We start from the raw sequence: 6,000 nt of genomic DNA on the forward strand, positions 1-6,000 counted from the left end.
CTACGGATCCAACCCCGGCTCGCTTTGAGATCCGAACAGGCGATTCCTTCTTTAATCGCTAGTTAATGCACTTGCAATGTAGTATTTCATGCAAGATACTAAAGCCATCATTTCGCAACTCTGTAACGTAATGAAGCAACTTGTCTTCCAGCTCAGGAAACTTACCAGTTTTCAGTCCACGTGTTCAGTTGGTGGTTTCTAGTGCAGCTTTCCGTTTATGCAAGTAGCAAAACATTAAACTCAGTCACACTGAATTCTCGACCGGCAGCTCTGTTACTATGTTCTTCAGCATATTTTATCACTCTAAGTTTAAATCCATAACTTAAAGATCGACCTACACAAGAAAACTTAACTGAGAAATAACAATGAAACGTAAAGACAGAATACTGGTATTTGTCTACAATATAATAGATGGACGATACCTCATACCATGATCGCTTGACTGCCTGAACAGAGAAACAGTCCCAGTTCACATGATTAGCTCTGCCGGACAGGTAGCGACAAGTATATTGACAAAGACGGAAGAGTGACGGATGGCTGAGCGTGACTGACTGGCTAGGAATGTGGCCTTGGAACGGGGGTTTGCGAGTTAGGTATTTTTGGTACAACATCTAGCCTCAACCATTCAGCAGTTAGAAAGCAATGACAGTTTCTTCAAGTACTGTCACCTACAAAGTACTGTAAAAGCAATTGATACTGTCCTGATATTTAACGCAGGCACGTCCACGGAATATCCGAACTTTAATTTGTGTATGTACTGTATGTCTTTATGACAATGTCAGAAATTAATGCGAGTTATGTGTGAGAATTTTTTCCTGAAATTTCAAATGTTAAAAATGGGGTGTAAGATGTAGGCAGTGGCGAGTTATATGCAAGAAAATACGGTATTACATTAAAAATTTATTTTTTAAATACTGTAGATTTACAAGCAAAACATATTAAGTCAAAAAACAAACTTGTAAGAAAAGAGTTTGAAAGTCTTCCGTTTTACATTGCCATATCTGCTCGAAAATAAGAATATTTTTAAAAGTATGCAATGGGTTTGCTAGAGTAGTATCCAAAATAGTGTTGTAGGGCAGTGTGAAAGACTCAAAAACTTAGTATGTTTTGCTTGTAAATCCACAATATCAATATATATAGATGGGGAGCAGTTACTTTCTATACAGAGACACAAGGAGATATACATATATACAGAGATTAATTTTAAGAAACCTTCATACATAGAACCAGAACCCAAACTCGTTTCCTCCTGGACATAAATGAGTAACAATAATTGTAATAACTGAGCTGATTTTTACATTACTTCCACTAGAAACTTCCAATAACTTTCTACTTACATCTCTCATTACACTTCTGAAGGAAAATATATCCCTGTTTCATAATATCCACCATTGACATCTCCAAATGTTTCGAGTTTTGTATTAGTCATCATTCTTATGGTTAATACAATCCAATCCAATCCAATCCAATCAATCAATCAATCAATCAATCAATCCATGTGCACAAGATAACATTCTAAATACATGCAAGTAACCAGATTTATTCAACATAACAAAACTTAAAGTGGGAGAAATGTTTGTCTGTAGGTTTGATTCGCCCCTATTAGGAAATGGCTCTCAAGAAGTAAATCTCTGGCAAACTGAATAGAATTATCATCAGACTGTTCACAGCAAAGTAGGGTTTCAAAAATCTCTTTCAACTTTTTCCCAGTCATCCACAACTACAACCAATAATTTCGAGTTGCAGATCCAGTGGACAGATGTTACAGTTTGAATGCATGGTCTGATGCAGAAGTAATTGTCTGTGTAGGTTCTCTTTACTGAGTGATGGAAACCAGTAGGAATCCTAGTCTTCTTCTTCATTTCCTGTTTCCAGTCTTCTGGGTTAGATTGTGAATTGAGAAACTCCACAGTTTTCTATCTCTCCACAACTCCCTTCCTTCCTCCAATTATTCTTCTACTTTTACTCCTCTCTTCCCTACACTCTTCTTCACCGTATCCATCCCCCTCTTTCTGGGCCTTCCCCGTTGTCTTCTTCCTGTTCTTTTCTTCATAAATACTCGCTTTGGAACTCTTATCTTCTTCCATTCTCATCACGTGTCCATACCATATCAGCTTACTTGTCTCTAACTTGTCTTCCAGTTTAGCTCTCTGATTGCTATGTTTCTGATTTTATCCCTTTCGTGTTCCCACTTATTCCTCTAAGGAATTTCATCTCGGCTGCTTGGATTCTGCTTTCATCGGATTTTGTTGCTGCCCATGTGACTGCCACGTATGTCAAAACTGGTGTGTGAACAACATTTTTTTCACTTTTCTCTGGGATGTTCCAGTTTCGCATTATACCTCTCGCACATTGGTATAACCCATTGGCTTGTTGAATTCTTTTTCTAATTTCTTCATTTATTTTCCCATCTTCTGCAAGTATACTCAACAAATATTTGAAGCTTTCTATAACTTCTAATTGTGTTCCATTTACTTCAAAATCCCCTCTTCCTTCTCTTATTACCTCCCTCCACCACTACTGTCTTACTCTTCTCTACACTTATTTTCACTCCATATTCCTCTATCTCCCGATTCCATACAGCAACTTGTTCTTGTACTTTCATTTCATCTTCTCCTCATATTACTATGTTGTCTCTTTGCTTCCCATTTTTTGTTGTATGTACACTTGTGGATTTCATCCATGACTGTGATGAAGAGTAGAGGGGATAATACACTTCCTTGCTGAAATCCTGTTTCTACATTGAACCAGTTTCTTGGTCCTATTTAGTCTTCACACTACTTATACACTTTTAATACATGGCTTTTATCATTAGTACTTCTGCTCTTCCTACCTTCTTTGTTTCAATGCAACCTAGACTAGTTGCTGTGGTACACTGTCATATGCCTTCTCAGTATCCATAAATGACATCGCTAAATCCTTCCTGAACTCCCATCTTTTCCCTCCTCCTTCTCTATTACCTCTCATCATCACTACTGTTTTACTCCAAGTAAAAGAAAAAAACAATATTGAACACTTTTGTAAGTTTTTTTGGCAACTCTGTTGTAAGACTAGATTTAGGCAATGTGCTGAATAGTGTACAAATACCGCAAGAGGAGCTACTGCTTAATTTTTTTCTGAAATCCATTTGAATGGCCAGGCATCATGCTTACACCATTACAACACTGTCCTACTAAAGTGTACTCATAGTCGAATGGTCCCAAGGGTTAGGCCAAAAAACGAAACTAAGTTTCTGATGCTCTGTCAGCACTTACATCATAGAAACCTATGAAACATCTCACTACAACTCCATCAGCATTAACGAACATCACCATTGCAGAGCACTGAGACACCTGTGTTATATCTGTCATTTCATCTACCTAAATAGAAAAGAAAAAAACTAGCAGTTTCTAATTCCGTTTTTACAAAATCATTGATAGTGTCTGAAATGCACTCATTTAGTTTAATTTGTACACTTTTTTATTTGGCACAGAACACACTTTTTATCTTAGAATTCTAGTTTCGAATTTCTACAGGGCTCCTTGATACCAGCAACATCAACAGTCCCTAAAAATTCCCACAATTTATTGAGTCTATTGTTTCATCATGACCGCAAAATTCTGATTTTTGCTTATTTAAATAGAGTGCTGTACCAATCACCAACTGCAGGGAAAGTCTATTCAAACATACTTTTTCATTGAACAGCACAGTATACAGTTTAGTATTTTCCTTCAGGGCATCTGAAATTGTGTTTCAATTTCTTCCTAAAGCTTTCAAATCTAAATGCTTTGCTGAATCTGAGTGTTTGTGTAATGATCCTGTCATATTCAACAAAGCAACAAATCCTTCTCTATTTCAAACGCTGCTTTTATTGCTAAAAGTCGTGCATGACCAACAAAACAATTTCTGCAGAAATGGAGAGGAGCACAACCATGGGAATGTCTTAAACCGCAACTGTTTGAAACAAAGATCGGAGCATTTACCTGAATGTTTCACTTCTTTTGTACCACATATCTGTAGAGATTCAGTAAGGCACCCACAATTTAAAACCTTCTTATCATCATCCTTACATCACGAAAATGGTGTTTCTAATAAAACACATACTATATCACAAAAAGGATTCTTAAAACAACATAGAACTACAGAAGAAAGTATGCTCCACACTGGAAGAAGAAACATACATCTCTCTCATTACTGTACTGCACCACATACCTCTCTGCAGACAAACTACCACACAGCGCCACTTCACCTACTACCCCTCAAAAGCCACCCTTGAAAAGGATTCAGGAAGGAAATTAAACTGACAGTAAATGACATAGCAGGCAACAAAGTAAAACTAATGACAACTATGTAAGTTTCTATGCACAACATTCAAGACATGTGAACCCCATGAATGGAAAGGTTGATAGGCAGTATGTTTGTCATGAATGACTTTAAATCTGGGAATATTGAATATAAAAATTGAACTTTCTGATTTTAACATGAAAATCTTAAGCAGAGCCAGGTACCAAGCCTAGCACAATCATGACAGCACTTGGCTACATAAACCATTATGACTGTCTTCAGAAAAGTGAAGGGAAAAAGTCCTCACTAATGTAATATTTTAGCAGTTGCATAGTGTTAATGCTGATATTATCATACAGCAATATCTTGAAGAAATAGACATGTTGGAAATTTAACTTGGCGAAGAGAGAGAGAGAGAGAGCGTGTGTGTGTGACCCAGGTACTGAAATAACCTGCTAGAGATGGATCTATAAACGACAGTCCTCTACAACTAGGTGGAAAGCAACTTGAAAAGGTGACATCTTTTCGATACCAGAGATGTATGATTTACAGTGACAACTGGCTGGAAACCGAGATTGCTGCAAGTATCGCCAAACCTGCTGCTGCCTTTGGAAAAGTCAACCAACGAATTTGGAAATTACATGAAGACCAAGTTGGCTGTTTACAAGGCAATAATGGTGCCTATTCTTTTGTACGCCTTGGAGACTTGCTACCTATATGAACATGATATTGAACATTTAGACAGTTTCCAAATGAAATGTCTACAGATAATTCTGTGAGTGATGTGGCAAGATCACATACCCAACTCTGAGGTTCTGAGAAGATCCAATATGTATGCCATGGAGTACCTGCTGATGAGAAGTCAATTAAGGTGGTGTGGACATTTATATGCAGGAATGATGTCAGACTACCAAAATCTGTCTTATACTCAGAAATTCTGTGTGGTAAATGTCAGGCGCTCAATACCTGAGTTACAAAGATGTCTGGAAGCAGCAAATGATATCATGCAGCATATCAGCAATAAGGAGAGATATGCACAACTAAGGTCATAGTGGCGTGAGGAGATCGAGAGGGGTGTCCGCGCCTATGAACAGATATGGCTCTAAGATCTTGATGCAAAGCGCTCTCTCAAAAGACTAGGCTGAAAACGTCATATATATGTACTCCTATGATGACAGTGGATAATTGTACTGAGCACAATGCAAACAAATATTCAAGACTAACATAGGATCAGCTAGTCACATCCATGCACACTCAAAATAATAATAATAATAATAATAATAATAATAATAATAATAATAATAATAATAATAATAATAATAATAATAATAATAATAATAATAATGCCAGGATACTGTGAGGAGGACATCATCAGTGTTACATCAGGTATATCCCACGTAAAAATGTATATAGGTTCATTATTATGATTTTCTGTAAGTCGAGTAAAACTAAGATGTTATTACAGTACTTTCTCATGTAATTTATCCATTTATTCACCACAAACATCAAGTTATTTTAAGTTATTGATGGAAAACAATTCCTGTATCCATTTTCCTCATTTACTTATCCTCTAAATCTGTATTAATTGGAAAAAAGTAAGAATGATTCTGAGACTGATATTTAAATTGCAACATTATTATTATTAATATAATAATAATAATAATAATAATAATAATAATAATAATAATAATAATAATTTTAAAAACCTCTTGCCACATTGAGGTGAAACGCTGTGTA

This window comes from Anabrus simplex, chromosome 9 (assembly GCF_040414725.1).
Source record: "Anabrus simplex isolate iqAnaSimp1 chromosome 9, ASM4041472v1, whole genome shotgun sequence".
In the NCBI taxonomy this organism is placed as follows: domain Eukaryota; kingdom Metazoa; phylum Arthropoda; class Insecta; order Orthoptera; family Tettigoniidae; genus Anabrus; species Anabrus simplex.